The sequence below is a fragment of the Nomascus leucogenys genome, chromosome 6, assembly GCF_006542625.1.
Source record: "Nomascus leucogenys isolate Asia chromosome 6, Asia_NLE_v1, whole genome shotgun sequence".
NCBI lineage: Eukaryota > Metazoa > Chordata > Mammalia > Primates > Hylobatidae > Nomascus > Nomascus leucogenys.
In genome coordinates this window covers 51,599,550-51,618,812 of record NC_044386.1, presented here as the reverse complement: position 1 = coordinate 51,618,812, position 19,263 = coordinate 51,599,550, and positions in this window count along the sequence as shown.

Sequence of the window (19,263 nt, the reverse complement as noted above, 5' to 3'; positions counted from 1 at the left end):
AGCGAAAAAATTATGAACTTACTCCCTTCCATTTTTATCTACTCTCTTTTTTATGTGAACATTGTATCTCTGCATCAATAATCAAGGGCTCAGAAATGTGCTTAGAGGATTATCCTCCCTGCCTCTGCCATTAATTCACTAGCTCCCTTTCCTTAGGGACTGTGTTCTGCAATCTCATTATAGACAACATTATTCTCTTGCTAACTCCTATTCATCATGTGTCTGCGATATTATGCAGATCCAGGCCTTTAGTAGAACCTGGAATAGTGAAAAAACCCCAAATACATTGTTTGAAAGCCATACCAACAATACAATAGGAAGGGTATTACAGTGAAGTGCTGGTTTAAGGCCAAGGGAGTGGCTGGGTCCCCCCAGCAACAGGTGCATTCACTTCCAGACCCACTTTGGTCTGTCCTAATTAGCATGTCATTTCAATTGTCAAAGCCCCCAATGATGACTATACCTTAGCTTCCAATGAACAGGAATTAAAGAAAAATTAACTCAAAGACATCTTCCTCTCCTTCTGTTATGGAGTTACTAGAGTTTATTAGGTGGCTAGAGTCTGTTTGTTGGACAATCCTTTGGCTTAAGCTGCCTTCACACTCTGATTCATCCTTCCCCTGACCCATTTCTTGCCCCACACCCATCTCCCATCGTATTTTGAAAGGTTAATGGCTGGCTCCAATCGCTGGCAGTCCTCTTTGCTATTAAGCATGGTTTTCATTTCCTTATTTTTATAAACTGGTAACCATCCAAGTTTCCTCCTAGTACTGCAACATGCAGTGCAAAAACAAGCCAGTTAAAGCATTGCTTCTTTGGGTCATAAACCATTCCTGAACACCAACTGGGTGGAACCAGGAGTTGGCAAAAGAGATCCAACCCAAATTTGGCATGACTGGTGGGAGAAAATTAAGGAAACAATGTCCTTACAAAAGATAAGAGTCATCTGATTGGCTCTATCATTATCTGGTGGATTCTATATCAAATATGTTCCCTCCACTGGCCCTAAATGTTGCCGCATTACATGAGTTAGCAAAGGAAAATAAGAAAGCCTTTAAATGTTGGGGAGTACTAAAGGAGAGAAAAAGAGTATGGGTGATGTACTTTGTAGTCTAGTCCTCAGTTTGAAAGCATGGGCAACTCCATCATTCTTATTTCCATCTCTGACCCAAGCAAGTTCCTTAACCTCTTTCTGCCTCAGTTTTATGATCACTGAAATGGGAATCCCAATACAACCTTCCTCATAGGAAATAATGCATTGTAAAACATATGAAGTACTTAGTCTAGGGAAAAATACATAATGAGGGCTCAGCAAATGGTAAATGTAAGATAAAATTGTATTTTTATTAACAAAATTCACCTGGCTTACCCATACCTGTTCGTGTGCTCAGATACAGAAAGAAGTACATGTACTCAGACACTGATGACTCTGGGACTCTGGAGTTCTTTGTTCCAATTGCAGCCTGTTGAGGCTTCAGTAAGCTAGACAATGGCTGCAGAGAGAATCTCTGAATCTATAAAAACACAAGGCATGTCTGAGTGGATGAATCGACTGCCTCCCCTCAAAGATATGAAGATATGGTATTTTTACAGCCTAAGCCCCATTGCACATTCACATTAGCCTTGGGACTAGTCCCATCCAAGCTTTGAATTTACCTAGAAGGGGCCAGGTGTACCTTTTATTCTGAGGTCAGAGTAATCGAGGTATATGAGCCTCTGGTATATGAGCCAACACACACACAAACACACACACCTACACACATATGCATGTGTGCATACACACATATCCAAATTTAACATAAATCCAAAGAATCACTCTTAGGGAGTCTTCCATGGAGACTTGGTTGGATATTGGCTCTGTATTTATCAAATTCTTTGAGTTTGATTAACAGTCTTACCTCTTCCTAACTCCTCCTTAGCAACTTACTAAACCTCTCTATGCTTCATTTTTCTCTTTGTAAAATGGGAATTACAATAGTTCTTACTATTCGTTTAAATTATATGATGCATGTAACATGCCTGGCATGCACGGTACATCTTTTTTTTTTTTTTTTTTGAGACGGAGTCTCGCTCTGTCGCCCAGGCTGGAGTGCAGTGGCGCGAACTTGGCTCACTGCAAGCTCCGCCTCCCAGGTTCATGCCATTCTCCTGCCTCAGCCTCCTGGCATGGTACATCTTTTAGTAAATATTAGCTATTGACTTTATTTTTGTTTTAATTTTTTTTAAAAAAGAGAAAGACATAAGCCCAATCTGGAGCCCCAAGGCAAAGCTTCTTTTCACCAAAGACAAAACAATTATATTTCATTCAGGGGTTTGTTTCAAAATATCTGTTAGATATTAGCAAAAGGAAAAATACAAATACTCAGAGACTGAAAGAAAATAACCCAAAATATCCAGTGACTTTCTCTTAGTGATGGGCTTATAGAATATTATTTTTTGCTTTATATTTTTCAAAAATTCTAAAACACTATGATGAGCACAAATTGCTTTTATAGTCACAAAAAGTCATTATTTTTACAAATATTCACACACATAATTGTCTTATGACAGTGCATTAGCCTCTCTACTCAGTTCCTCATACTTACCTGCATATCTCCAAGGTGGTCTTTGCTGAATTCTCTGGTGGATGATGGTGCCTAATGACTGGGAGATTTGTAAATCTCTCTCTCTCTCTCTCGCTCTCTCTCTCCCTTTCTCTTTCTTTCTCTCTTTCTCACTCTCTCTGTGTCTCTGTGTGTGTAAAGTTATTAGTCTAATTTGAACTTTTTTGCTATGTTTCATTTTTGAAATGTTCAAATAAAATACCAAAATCTACAAAGAACCCACTCTCAAGGATGATCACACGTTACTATTTAGTCACTTTGCTTCAGATATTTTGTTTAAATGCGTAAAACAGAATATTATAAATGAAATCAAGTTTCTTTTGTTTCTTCAAGTTCTAACCGCTTATCTCTTGCTTTATGAGAAGCTATTATTATAAATTTGAAGGGTACCATTTCAGTCCACATTTTTGTATTTGAATGGCATGTGTGTGTCTTCATAAACATGCTTTGCATGCCTTGAAGTGTTTACGGATTCTTTCGTGCTGTATCATTTTAAGGTTGCTTATTTTCACTCAAATTATATTTTATAGATCAGTGTGATCTGATAAAAATATAATATGAGACATACATGTAATTTTAAATTTTCTAGTAGCTGCATCATAAAAAGTAAAAAGAAGCAGGTAAAATGAAATTTATTATATATTTTATTTAACCAAGTATATTGAAAATATTATTTTAATGTATGGCCTTAGCCACATTTCAAGTGCTGAATAGCTTTATATGGCTAGTGGCTACCATATTGGATAGTACAATTCTAGTTCTATTCATATTTGATATACATTCACTTAATTGTTAAATATATATAATAATATCTATCATATATTTATATATAATTATATATATAGAATAAATATATATATATATATAAAATTTACCGTAACAGATTTACCCATTCACTTATTGATGGACCATTCACATAATAATGCAAGGTTAGATTTTTCCCTGTTGCAAATAGTGTTTTGTTGGACATTTTTGTCTTGTCTTCTGTTGTGCATATACAAGAATTTCTCTTGACGACTATCTGTGAGTGGAGTGCCAGGTTCATAGGAGTGAGCATCTAGTTGTACAACTGTTACCAAATTGTTAACCATTAGTGATATCAATTTGGTAAAACTGTTATCTAAATTGTTATCCATTAGTAAATTAGTGATTGTATTAATTTACATTATCTACAGTAGGGGTTGAGAGAGTTTGATTCCAAACATCTTTACTACAGACTGCAAGGATGAAATCCCACTTCTTATATTACTGAGAGACCTAGGCAAAACAACCTCTGTTTACTTTTATGTGGAGTTGGAATAATAAAAAATGTACCCATCTCGTTGTTGTATTAGATGAGCTAATACATGTAAAGAAAACATTTAGATCCATCATGTAAAATAGTAATCCCTCAATAAATGTAACCAATTGTTGTTGTTGTTATTATCATCTTATTTGTTCTTCATAGCTGCTTTGTGTAGTAAGCAGGACAGGTGTTATTATTACCAAGATAAAGGGATTGAATAAGACTCAATCCAAGTCCAGGATTCATTAAATAATATAATGTCACAGCTATAATAAGATTATTTTGCCCCATCTTCCTCTTGCTTTAAAGAAGAAAAAATTGGGGTTTCCTGGGATATTAATTAACTTTTCCAAATTTGATAAGTATCAGAATCTAGAACTAAGTCTTCTTACTCTTAGATATTGCTAGTTGGGGAAATCCATCTCTTTCTCAAGAAACACTGGAGGAAGCATAATTTCAGCCATGATCAAATGAAAAAGTTCATGGGAAATACCACAGATGTATAATGTCATTTAATTAGAACAAAAATCTAGAATGATTTTCTCCTATATTCTGATATTTGGTTAGAATTCCAGTTCTGTCTATCACCACTACACCAACATCATTAATACCACCACACCACCAGTACTACCATGCACACTCTTCCCAATTGCAATTATAGCTACTTAAACTGGAATATGTGGTGCTTCTCAGTATTGATTATGGCTCCATAATACTGAGTGAAAGTAAATTAGCACCCAATGCTTGGCTTAGAAGAGCTATCAAGGCCTAAGCAGGTAAGGATTCTAGGACTTAAATTCTGCTGAAACTCTCCCCTTCTTTTCATTCATTGTGTGTATATTTCTCTTTGAGTCTTTGGGCATATTTATTATGGCTGTTTTAAAGTCCTTGTCTGGAATTTCCATTACCTGGATCTTCCTCAGGGTCAGTTTCTACTGAATGCCTTTTTTCTCTAGATTATTTTTTGTTGTCTTTGTGTATCAGTGATCTTTGATGGCAACTGGACATTATACATTATACATTGCAGAGTCTCTGGATTCTACCATGTTCTTTTGAAGAGTAATTTATTTATGTATTTATTTATTTATATTTTTTTGAGACAGATTCTTGCTCTCTCACCCAGGCTGGGGTGCAATGGCACAATCTCAGCTCACTGCAACCTCTGCCCCCTGGGTTCAAGCAATTCTCCTCCCTCAGCCTCCTGAGTAGCTGGGATTACAGGCATGCGCCACCATGCCTGGCTAATTTTTGTATTTTTAGTAGAGACAGGTTTCATCATGTTGGCCAGGCTGGTCTCGAACTCCTGACCTCAAGTGATCCACCCACCTTGACCTCTCAAAGTGCTGGAATTACAGGTGTAAGCCACTGTGCCTGGCCTCAAGATATGCTTTGAAGGAAGATCTGATAAACTACTTAATTTTCTGTGCCTTAGTTTTATCATTTGTAAAATGGGAATAATAATAATACCTACCTTATAGTAGGTTATATTAAGGATTAAACGATAGATGATATGTAAATAAATATTATCTCCTCTTATTGTGAAAAGAGTACTGGGTAGAAGAGAGTAGATCTATGCTTTATTTCCATTCTACCATAAGCTCAAGATATGGCCTCAGTTTCTTACCAGTATAATGTTGGGATGGGGTGGTGATTATAGGGTGATGGAATAGTAGAACTGTATGGGGCCTTTGGGATTTTTCTTTTTTTTTTTTTTGGGCTGGGTCTCACTCTGTTGTCTAGGCTGGGGTGCACTGGCATGATCTGGGCTCACTGCAACTTCTGCCTCCTGGGCTCAGGTGATCCTCCCACCTCAGCCTTATGAGTACCTGGGACAATAGGCACATGCCACCACGCCTGGCTAATTTTTGTAGTTTTTGTAGAGACATGGTTTTGCCATGTTGCCCAGGCTGGTCTCAAACTCCTGAGCTTAAGGTTAGCCTCCCAAAGTGTTAGGATTACAGGTGTGGGCCACCGCACGGCTGACCTTTGAGATTATTGATCTCATCCTATCAGTGAGGGAAGAATAGGCAGCCCAGGGAGGTAAAACCGTAGCATTGAACTTTGTGGCATTATGAGGCTCTGAGAAACTTTGGTTATTCTCAGTATTCCATGATGTTACTGAACATTCTTTTATAAGGGCTCTTTTAGACCTCTGTCATACCTTCTCCGCATACTTAAGTTATCATATTCCTTTTCTGATCTTCCCTGATTTCACAGATTTCTCAGGAGCAGGGCAGAGAATATGTCAAATCAACATTTAATTATCTTTCCTGCTTCTCCACATCTGTGTATTCAATGACTCATACCATTAGGAGTACTACCCATCTCTACTAAAAATACAAAAATTTGCTGGTCATGGTGGTGCACGGCTGTAGTCCCAGTTACTCAGGAGGCTGAGGCAGGTGAATTGCTTGAACCTGGGAGACAGAGGTTACAGTGAGCCAAGATCATACCACTGCACTCTATCCTGGGCAACAGAGAGAGATTCCATCACACACACACACACACACACACGAAGCATATCTTGAATCCATCATTAATTTTTCTCACCAGCATCCTCACTACCATAGTCCAAGCCTATGCCATCTCTCTCCTAGATACCTATATTCTAACTGCTCAACCTGTTTCCACTCTTGCCCCCTCACAGTCCATCATCTCTCAGAAGCTAACGTCATCTTTCAAAAATATAAATCAAATTATGTTACACTTCTGCTTACACTCTCCAATAATTTCTCATTGCACTTAGAATAAAATATAGACTCCTTTCCATGACCAGGACTTTATCTGTCTTTCTGACCTCACCTGCTGCCATATTCTTCTGGCGGGTTGTTATTGAAATCCCTGTCTTCACGGTCTTCAAACACGCAGCCTGGGCTCCAGCCCTTCACACTGCACAGACTGCTGTTTCCCAGCATCTTTAAACCTCATCATTCAGCTTTCAACTAGAATGTCACCTTCTCAGAGAAATCTTCCCTGCCAATTCAAGCTAAAGAACAATGTGCCTCGTCCCCACTCACCACCCATGGCCATCGCTCTATTCCACTATACTACTTTTTGTTTTTTGTTTTTTTTACCTTAAGTAATTGTCACGCTCTGAAATTACCTTATTATTTACTTGTTATGTTTTCTCTCCTCCACTAGAATGTACTCCATATGTCAGTCTTAGGTTCTCTAAGAAGCAAACAATAAAATGGGATTAAATGCGCCAGGATTTTTGTCGGGTGAAATGCCTGAGAGAGAAAACGGGGAGGGAGGGTAAGTTTGAGAGAGCCCTGAAAAGGCACTGGAAGCTGGATCCTGACTGAAGGGCAGAGGGGAGGAAAATTAGGTTGAAGTGAACTAGACTGCTGTGCAGTCTAAAGAATGCTCAACCAGACCATCACTGAGTTTTCCAGCTGTGTCTGCCAGGAATGAACTTGCCTTAGTATCCCTATTGTAGTCAGTCACTCTTGCGGAGCCGCCCATGGGAAGCATAGCCTGGTGCAAATGTTATATTGGATTTCAGAGCACAGAATCTGAGGCCCTCAATCAATTTTGCTCCTGTAGCTGGAGATCTCTGAGGGACGCTGTCATACCTGCCACACTCTATAAGACCAAGGGCTGTGTTACTCTTCCATTGTCAGTGATTTCCACAATATCTGACATATAGAAAATATTCAAGACATATTTGTGGGATTTATGAATGAATTAACACAAGAATAAAGAATGTTGCCCAAGATCACATTGGTGGAAAAGCAGCATTTAGAAAACAGCCTCTCTAATTTTAGACAGTTAGTGCTCTTGCTGCTTCTTGACTACACTCACTATATTATACTGGTTCTTACATCATAAACCAGGGAAAACAAAAAAAAATGTACCCTTGATTAGACCTTTCAGGTATATTTATGTCCCTTCTGCAACATATTGTCTATAACACAGATTTATTTCTTGGATCTGATCAAAAAGAACAGAAAGGCTTACCCACCATCACACAAAAGAAATAGTGCTAACCATCTCCCATCCAGCCAAATATATTAGATACACAAAGTGTAATATGTTTTCTTTAAGTGCAGTTACAAAGGAGAGAGGAAAAACAAAAGCCTATGCCCTTCCAGAAGGATTGGGAGCGAGCATTAACTGAACTTTTTTTTTTTTTTGAGACTGATTTTAGCTCTTTTGCCCAGGCTGGGGTGCAGTGGCACAATCTCGGCTCACTGCAACCTCTGCCTTCCAGTTTCAAGTGATTCTCCTGCCTCAGCCTCCCAGGTAGCTGGGATTATAGGCACCCACTACCATGCCTGGCTAATTTTTGTATTTTTAGTAGAGATGGGGTTTCACCATGTTGGCCAGGCTGGTTTTGAACTCCTGACCTTGTGATCCACACGCCTTGGCCTCCCAAAGTGCTGGGATTACAGGCATGAGCCACCGCGCCTGGCCAACTGAACTTTCATTAAATGTCATGCATAGAAGAGCCATGCATTCATGTTACCTCTGTCTGATACAATAATCAATAAAGTCTGGGATATTTATATAAAGGAGTTCAGTTTTATCACAAAGGACAAACATCTAACTTGATCATCTTACAAAAATGCTCAAAACCAGAAAAGACATCTTAAAATAATCCTCAGTTCATGCAAAACAGGCAAAATAATAGAAACCACATAAAATTATTTTTAAACGTTATACTTTGAAGCTGATAGTTTGAGATCAAAGACAGTGGTGAATTGCTTATCTAAAACATCTCAGAAACTTGGATGACAAAAAATAAACAACTTTGTTCTTAGCCTTAATAATTTTTCTTAAAACCAAAATTGGATAGCACTAGTTGTCCATAGACAGAGTCAAATATAGTGAATAAGTAAAGAAAAACTGTTGGCATGTCAGAGAACCTGATACAGTGACTTGTGTGATCCAGAATAGCTCATTTGCTGTAAATAAATCTTTATTTTGAAACCCTTTTCATTCTATGTAGTGAAGCGGTTTCCTTCTGTATCCTTGACCTGGAGCAAGAGAAGAGTATTATGTATTAGCCTGGGATCTCCAAGTTATTTTGACTCAGGGATTGGAAAGGCTACAGTGGTTGAAGACAGATGAGAAGAAATGAAGTAGGAAGAGATGGTTCTAAATGGGTTCTAAAATATCATCATTATTTGCTTAGGTGGAAATTAGGCAAGTGAGAGAGGAGTTAACATGGCATGAGAGGAAGAGAGGACAGCAGCCTGATGATGGAGGGCTCTGTTGGAGGCAAATGTAAAATACTTGCTTGCATGCTAATTTTGCCTAATACAGTTGTTTCTAATCATGGGTTATATCAGATCCTTGAGTTCCACCTTAGACTTACTAAATCAAAATCTCTGCTAGAGCCACTGCTAGCAGGACATGCCCCTACACATGCATAGCTTCCCCCATTACCAACATCTCCCCACAAAGTGGTACATTTGTTACAATTGAGGAACCTCCTTTAGCACATCATAATCACTGAAAGTCCATAGTTTCTTAGAGTTAACTCTAAGTGTTATATATTCTATGGGCTTGGACAAATGTATAATAGCAAGTATCTACCATTATACTATAATATGGAGTATTTTCACTGCCTTAAACATCCTCTCTGCTCTGCCTATTCGTCTCTGTATCCCCCACCCCAAACCCCTGGGAACCAGTGATCTTTTATTGTCTTAGTTTTGCTTTTTCCAGAATATCACAGTTAAAATTTTACAGTATGTGGCTTTTTCAGATTGCCTTCTTTCACTTAATTATATGTGTTTAAGATTTCTTCATGTTTGTTCACAGAAGAATGAAGGTTTGATAGCTTATTTCTTTTTATCACTGAATAATATTCCATTGTCTGGTTGTACCAGTTTAGTTATCCACTCACCTGCTGAAAGATATCTTAGTTGCTTCCATGTTTTAACAATTATCAATAAAGCTGCTATAAACATCTATGCAGAATTTTGTGTGGATATCAAGTTTTCAACTCCTTTGAGTAGGTATCAAGGAGTGCAATTGCTGAATCATATGATAAGACTATGTTTAGTTTTGCAAGAAACTGTCAAACTGTCTTCCAAAGTGGCATTCCCATTAGCAGTAAGTGCGAGTTCTTCTTCTTGTTCCACATCCTCACCGACATTTGGTGTTGTCACGGTTCCAGATTTTAGCCATTCTAATAGGTGTATAGTGGTATCTTGTTTTGGTTTGAATTTGCATTTCCCTGTGGGCATCTTTTTATATGCTTATTTGCCATCTGTAATATCTTCTTTGGTGAGATGTTTGTTAAGGGCTTTGGCCCATTTAATTGGGTTGTTTTTTAATTGTTTAGTTTTAAGAGTTCTTTGTATATTTTTAATAACAATCCTTTATCAGATGTGTCTTTTGCAAATATGTGGCTTGCATTTTTATTCTTTTGACATTATCTTTTGCAAAACAGAAGTTTTAAATTTTAATGAAGCCCAACTTATCAGTTATTTCTTTCGCGGATCATGACTTTAGTGTTGTATCTGAAAGTCATCACCATATCCAAGATCATCTAGGTTTTCTCCTATGTTATCTTCCAGGAGTTTTTTAGTTTTTTGTGTTTTGCATTAGGTCTGTGATTCATTTTGAGTTAAATTTTATGAAGGGTGTAAGATCTGTGTCTAGGTTAAATTTTTTGCCTGTGGATATCCAGTTGTTTCAAACCCATTTGTTGAAAGACTGTCTTTACTTCATTGTTTGCCTTTTCTGCTTTGTCAAAGATCAGTTGACTATATGTGGGTCTATCTCTAGGCTTTCTGTTTAGTTCCACTGATCTATTTGTCTAGTCTTTTATCAATACCACACTGCCTTGATTGGTGTAGCAAGTATTGAAGTTGGGTAGTGTCCGTCCTCGAACCTTGTTCTTCTCTTTCAACATTGTGTTGGCTATTCTGGGACTTTTTGCCTTTCCATATAAACTTCAAATTTAATTTGTTGATATCTAAAAAAGTAACTTGCTGGGATTGTAATTGTCACTGCATTTAATCTATAGATAAAGTTGGGAAGAACTGACATCTTAACAATATTGAGTCTTCCCATCCATGAACATGGACGGCCTCTTCATTTATGTAATTTTTAAAAATTTTGTTCATGAGAATTTTGTGCTTTTCCTCATGTAGATCTTGTACATATTTTGTTAAATTTATACTCACATATGGCATGTTGTGGGTACTATTGTAAATAGTGTTGTATTTTTAATTTTCAATCCCACTTGTTTATTGCTGGTATACAGGAAAACAATGAACTTTTGTATATTAACTTTGTATCCTGCAACCTTGATTAGTTCCTAGATTTTCATTGTTTATGTTTTCAGGTTTTCTACATAGAGGATCATGTCATCTGCAAACAAAGACAGTTTTATTTCTTCCTTCCCAATCTGTGTATTTCTCATTTCCTTTTTCTTTTCAGTCTTATTTTGTTAAGACTTCCAGTACAGTGTTGTAAAGGAGTGGTGAAAGGAGACATCCTTACCTTGTTTCTGATCTTAGTGAGAAAGCTACTAGTTTTTCACCATTAAATATGATGTTAACTATAGATGCTTTTGCAGATATTCTTTATCAGATTAAGGAAGTCCCCCCCATTCCTAGTTTATTGAGAGTTTTTAATCATAAATGGGTACTGGATTTTATCAAATGCTTTTTACTTTTCTATTAATATGATCATGTGATTTTTCTTCTTCAGCCTGTTGATATAATGAATTACATTAACTGACGTTCAAATGTTGAACCAGTCTTGCGCAGCTGGGTCAAATCCCACTTGGTCATGGTGTATAACTCCTTTAATATACTGTTGGATTTAATTGGTAATATTTTGTTGAGGCTTTTTGAGAAATAGATATTAATCTGTAGTGACCCACATATTTAACAGTTTTAGTGAGAAAAGACTGACATACAATTAAGTGTATATATTTAAGTGTACAGTTTATTTACACCTGTAAAATCATCACCACAATTGAGATGATGCACACATCTATTTGTCCAAATTTTCCTTGAGCCTTTTTGAAATTTCTCCTTCCCATCCTCCCCTGTTTCTCTTTTGTTAATCCCCAGGCAGTAACCAAACTGCTTTCTATCAGTTTAGTTTGCATTTTCTAGAATTTTATGTAATGGGAATAAAAATGTATGTTCTTTCTTTTGTCTGGCATCTTTCACTAAGCATAATTAATTTTAGATTCATCTATATTCTTATTGTATTGGTAGTTTATTCCTTTTATTTGCTAAGTGGCATTCCATTGTGTGGGCATTCCACTTTGTTTATCCATTCACCAGGTGATGAGCATTTAGGTTGTTTCAAGTTTTTGGCTATTACAAATAAAGCTTCTGTACACATTCATATGTCTTTGTAGGGACAGATGCCTTCATTTGTCTGGGGCAAATATCTGGAAGTGGAATTGATGGATTATATGATAGATGTGTGCATTAGTTTTAAAGAAACTATCAAGCAGTGCTCCACAGTGGTTATACCACTTTACATTCATACCAGCAATGTATGAGGGTTCTAGTTCTTCCACAAACCAAATAATACTTGATTATAATATACTATCATTTTATGTATTGCCAGATTTAATTTGTGAAAATTTTGTTTCAAATTGTATCTGTGCTTATGAAGGGTATTGATCTGTAGTTTTCTTGTTGTGTCTGTGTGGTTTTGGCATCAAGTTAATGCTGGCCTCATAGAATAAATTGGGAAATACTTTCTGTTACTTAATTCAATTTTCTGCAACAGTTTGTGTAGATTTGGTATTATTTCTCCAGTAAATATTTGAAAGTTCCACCAGTAAAGCTATTTTGGAGCTGGTTTTTTTCTTTGTCAGAAGTTTTTAAACTACAAATTTAATTTATTTAATAGAACTGTTAATGTTACCTATTTCTTCTTAGATAAACTGTAATAGTTTGTGTCTTTTAAGAAATTTGTTCATCTATGTTGATGAATTTATAGTTGTTCAAAATACTCCCTTATTACCCTTTTAATCCCTGTAGAATCTGCAGTGATGTCACCTCTATTGTTCTTGGTATTGATAATTTGTGTATATTATCTCTTTTATTTTCCTGATTAGTTTGGCTTGATGTTTTATAATTTTTTGATCTTCTCAAAGAACCAGTGTTTACTGTTTTCTTTTTTCTATTTTCCTTTCTATTCTATTATTTCCTTTCTTCTGCTTACTATATTTTCTTTCTATTTAATCCTTTTTTCTATTTAGGTGAAATTTGCTCTTCTTTTTTCAGTTTCTTAATGTGGAAACAGATCTTTGATAAAGTTATTCTTCTTCTCTAATATACATGTTTAGTGCTATAAATGTCTCCATAACTACTTTTTTGTAGCATCTCATTTTAGTAGCATCAAATTTGATATATTGAATTTGTATTTTAATTTTATCCAAAATACTTTCTTAGTGCCCTTTTGATTTATTCTTTAACCCTTGGACTACTTAGAAGAGTATTAAGCTAATCAAATTTATTTAATAATTTCTCAATATTTGGGGGTTTTTCAGAGATCATTGTTATTGATTTATAATTTAATTACATGGTTGTCAGAGAACATACTTCAAACAGCTTGAATCCTTGCAAATCTACTGAGACTTGTTTTATGATCTAAATATGGTCTATCGTATGATTTATCTTGATAAATGTTTTTTGTGCACTTAAAAAGAATACACATTTTGAGACTTTTAAGTGGACTGTTCTATAAATGTCAATTAGGTCAAGTTGATTGATGATACTATTTAAGTGTTCTATATCTTTAATGATATTCTGTCTACTTGTCCTATCAATTATCAAGAGAAGAGTATTAAAGTCTCCTGCATTAACTAGGGATTTGTCTACTTATCTTTATAGTTCTGTCTTTGCTTTATGTGTTTTAAAGTTTTGTTTTTTTATATACAAACTTTTAGGATTGCTTTGATGAGTTAAACTCTTTATTTTTATGAAATGACCTTATTTATCCTGGTAACATTTTTTGCTTTGCAGTCTACTTAATCTGATATTAATATAGCCATCCTAGCTGTCTTTTGACTCACGTTAGAATGGTGTATATTTTTACATGCTTTTACTTTTAACCCTTTTGTGCCTTTATATTTAGAGGGCATTCTTGTAGGTAGCATATAGTTGGGTCTTCCTTTGTAACCACTCTGACAATCTCTGTTTTTTATGGTGTTTAGACAATTTACATTTTTTATGATTACCAATATGGTTAAGTTTACAACTATTACCTTGCCATTTGTTTTCTATTTGCTCCATCATTCTTTTACCCTTTTTCTTTTTCTGCATTATAAAATCTTTTTTTGTTATTCCATTTATCTCCTTTGTTGGTGTGCTTATTTTCTTGTCTTTTACTGGTTGCTTTAGGGTTTATAGTATATATCTTTAAGTTATCACAGTCTATCTTCAAATGATATTATACCACTTTAGGTATAGATGTATAGTATAAGAGCTTTGCAACAATATATTCCACTTTGCCCTTCCTGGCCTTTATCCTACTGTTGCCCCATATTTTACTTTTATATATGTTATTAATACCATACTACATTGTCATTATTTTTATTTAAACATTTAAGTATATTTTTAAAAGATTTAAATAATAAGATTATTATTTACTCATGTAGTATCATTTCCTGTGCTTTTCATGCCTTTGTATAGATTCATATTCCCATCAGGTAGTATTTTCCTTCTGACTGAAGTACTTCTTTCAATACTTACCATGGTGTGGGTCTGCTAGTGATTAATTCTTTCAGCTTTTCTATGTTTGAAATAATCTTTATTTTACTTTTAATTTTCAAAGATATTGTTGCTAGGTATACAGAATTCCACATTTACAGAGTTTTTTTTCTCTTTAGTATTTTATACTTTGTGATATTGTTCTATTGTCTTCTTACCTGCATTGTTTCTCATGAGAAATCTACTGTCATTCTTTATAATTATCCCTCTACTTTTTCTGTGGCTGTTTTTAAGACTATCTTTATCAGTTGTTTTGAGCAATTTGATTATGATGTTCCTTGGCATTGTTTTCTTCTTGTTTATGTGCTTGGGGTTAATTTAGCTTCCTAGGTCCGTAGATTTTAGTTTTATCAAATTTGGAAAATTTTTGGTGATTATTTCTGCAAATATTTTGCCCTCCCCTTATGAAACTACTCCAATTGCAAATACATTAGACCATTTGAATTATCCCACAGCTCAGTTATTCTCTGTTCATTTTATTTTATTTTTTCTTTCAATGTTTTTTAATTATTATTATTATACTTTAAGTTTTAGGATACATGTGCATAATGTGCAGGTTTGTTACATATGTATACATGTGCCATGTTGGTGTGTTGCACCCATTAACTCGTCATTTAGCATTATGTATATCTCCTAATGCTATCCCTCCCCCCTCCCCTCACCCCACAAGAGTCCCCGGTGTGTGATGTTCCCCTTCCTGTGTCCGTGTGTTCTCACTGTTCAATTCCCACCCATGAGTGAGAACATGTGGTGTTTGGTTTTTTGTCCTTGCGATAGTTTGCTGAGAATGATGGTTTCCAGGTTCATCCATGTCCCTACAAAGGACATGAACTCATCATTTTTTATGGCTGCATAGTATTCCATGGTGTATATGTGCCACATTTTCTTAATCCAGTCTATCATTGTTGGACATTTGGGTTGGTTCCAAGTCTTTGCTATTGTGAATAGTGCCGCAATAAATCTTTTTTTATTTTGGATAGTTTCCTATTAAACTGTCTTTGAGTCCATTTAGCTTTTCTTTTTAAATTTCCAATCTGTAGTGAATTTCATTCAGTGTACCATTTATTTCAGATATTGTTCTTTTTATTTCTGGAAATTTTGAGTCTTTTTTATATCTTTCATATCTATACTTCACTTTTTGAATATATGAAATGTAGTTATAAAAACTGTTTTTAATGTCCTTGTCTTTTAATTTTAATATTTGTGTCAGTTCTTGGCTGGTTGAAATTGATTTTTTTTCCTCCTTAACAAAGGTTATAGTTTTCTGCTTCTTTTTCATGCCTAGTAGTTTTTTATTGTATTCTAGACATGGGGAAATTTTCTTTCTTGGATTCTGGATATTTTTGTATTCCTATAATTATTGAGCTTTATTCTAGGATGCATTTAAGTCACTTGGAAACTAATCCTTTTGGGTCTTGCTTTTATGATTCAGAAGGTGAGACCAGAGCTGTGCATATCATAGGGCTAATTATTCCCCACTAATAATCTGGTTGATGAAACCAGGAACTAGTCCTATACCTGTGTGAGCAGCACTCAGTATTCTTTCCTTTAATTCTTTTGGTGGTTACATTCCTAGCCTTAGGTAGTTTTCTCACATGCATGTGCTGATGAGTACATGAGAAGATAACCATAACCATCAATACACACTGGCTTCACACTAAACTTCTCTTATTTTCTGAAAATAAAATCACAAATCAGGCACAATGTCATTGTGATTAAGTACTTTACTGTGATTCTCAATTTACTGATAGGTTTCATCAGTATGACTTTTAATAATAGTTAAATTATTTTTGCTAGGGAAAAATGTATTCCATTCTGATTTTTTTCTTTTTGTTTGTTTGTTTTTTTGCTCTGCATCTCAAGTAAAATCCTATTGTTTGGCTGGTGAGTGTGGTCTGCAAGCTGGGGTTAAGACTTGGAACTGAAATGCTCACACAATAGGCTTTGGTAAGGAACTGTAAATTGAGAAAAAGAAGAGACATGAGAAAGCTGTCTGTACAGGAGGAAATTTGGAGAAACTCATATGTGTAATGGCAAAATGTGTGAGGCATCTGTGATGTGAATCATCTTACTTGTCAAGCCTCAAAACCTTCAGTTTAAACTCTGTTACTCACCAAATTTCCATTTTGGAAATTAATTTTTGTTTCAGCAACACGATATAATAATTAAACTGGCCTATTGATGGCACAGGTTGAAAACAGGATCCCCAGGCCAAAGATAGCTATTCATATACTTATTATGGTTGCATACTCACTTAAAATAATGATTACGTGGAGGCTGAGGCAAGAGGATTGCTTGAACCCGTGAGTTCAAGTCCAGCCTAGGCAACATAATAATAATTATTATTATTATGTGCAGTGAAATGAGTGATTCTCTTCCAAATTGCAGAAAATGAAGACTTATTTTCTACAGAAATCGATAGGGGTGTTCTGCGTACTGAGACAACAAGGGCAGTGTTAGAATGTAAGATGAGTAATTAAGCAAAAGTCTGACTATTCTATAAATGGAACTCTGCAGCACTTTCCTCTGCTCTGCTCCGCTCCCAGAATACTCTAGACAATTGTATCTGCTTTTTGTAGCAAATTTAAGGATTCTTCTCTGAAAAGACTGAAAATCCCAGAGAAAAGTCCTGCAGATACCAATGTTTTAGGGTTCCTGAACCAAAAAGTTAGTCACTTTCTGATTACCCTACTATAACGCCAAGTTAACAAGCCCTTCACAGACACAAAGAATATGCAACCAGCTTTCTAGATCTCATTCTGAAATATGAATGGACAATCGAAAATCATCAGATGAGCCTCAACATGAAAAATAAAGATCAAAAGCAAAACAAGGAAAAAACTTGAAAAAATAGATGCAGAGTAAAGAAACTATAATTAATATCTTCAGAGAGAGAGAAGAGAAGATATTATATCCATGGAACAATAATTTGAAAATCATACCCCATTCAGATGAACAGTAAAAGCCAATGTACTGGAATTATCTTCGTTCTGCCTGACATTTGGGGATATCCAAGGACCTGTGCTTTTAACAAAGATGACTTTATGACTGTCTAAGGATTGAACAGATTCCTGTACAGGATGCCTTGTTTCAAGTTATATTCTCTTAGTATAAGCTCTCTTTTCTGAATGTAAACCTATTTGCATTGTTATTTCTAAAACTTCAGTAAGTTTCTGGATATTGTAAAGATACTGAGTACAGATACAATTGTGTAAATTTTATAGTGTTTAATTTTGAGGTAAGAGTCTTGTTACAGATTATAAAAGATATTTTCCTATTCAGACCTCAGGGCTATTTTGGGACCTACAAATAAATGTGATTCCCAGCATCTTCAATTTTTGATATTCAAAAAGTTGATAATCTTTAAGTTAAATATGTGACATTATTTAGCAAAAAGAATGTGCTTTCCTTTTAAATTTCTAATAAATTATGTATCTAATGTTTAAAAATATGAAAAAATGTGATTATGCAAAAACGTGGGAGAACTGTGGCTAAAGAACAAAAAATCTCTTGCTAAATGAAAAAAGAAGAAAACAAGGATAAATCAGAGTACATAAGAGAATTTTTAGGAAAGATAAAGTTTGAGCAAAAAGAAAAAAATCAATAAAGTATTGGAATGTGAAGTTGAGGATATTTTCCAGAAAGCAGGATTTTAAAAAGCTGAGATAGAAAAGAGAAAAGAAAAAGTTTTAAAAAAATTAAAGAATCACCTGGGAGGTCCAACATAAGACTAATAGGAATTTTAGAAAGAGAAAATGACAACGTAGAATTTTTATTTTTTATTTTTTTAGAAACATGACCTCATTATGTCACCCAAGCTAGAGTGCAGTGGTACAATCACAACTCACTGCAGCCTCGAACTCCTGGGCTCAAGTGATCTTCCTGTCTCAGCCTCCAAGTAACGAGGACTACAGGTGCATGCCACCATACCCAGCTATGTTCCTTTCTATTTTTCATAGAGACAGAGTCTCATTATGTTGCCCAGGCTGATCTTGAACTCCTGGGCTCAAGCGACCCTCCTGCCTCAGCCTCTTGAAGTGCCAGAATTACAGATGTGAGCCACTGCACCAGGTCAAATTTTTATTTTTAGTCCATAGACAGGCACAAATTTCCAGAATGAAAGAGTCTATTGTGTTACCTACAATTTTGAATGAAAATGGGAAAAAGGATTCATGAAGGAACATAGTGAAATTTTCAATGCTTAAATTTCAAAAATAAATTAAACAAATGAACAGTAGCAACAACCAAAACAGGCAACAGCCAAAGATTGTGAATAAGAAAGGCAGGAAACTTTAAAAGCCAGAAAACAGTGAAGCAATGCATTAGAAATTCTGAGGGAAAGTTATCTTCTATTCGTGACTGTGAAGCTTGAAGTAGATACTATAGAATAAAGGTGTTTTAGCCACATAATACTGGAGGATATTCTTCATCACAATAAGGGGTTACACCAAGACAGAGGAAGGTGTGAGGATGGTTCCAGCACAGGAAATACTAGAGAAAATACTCAGAGACATAGAAAATGCCTATTCATGGGAAATGCCTAAAGAAAACCAGTCAAGAGTTTTCCTGTCACTGCTTGGTAACAATGGGGAAGATAATGGCTGCCTGAGCCACGTCTCCGAGCAGGCGCTGGGCTAGAGGCGGGTCTCAACCAGCTACTTATTGGAGGCGG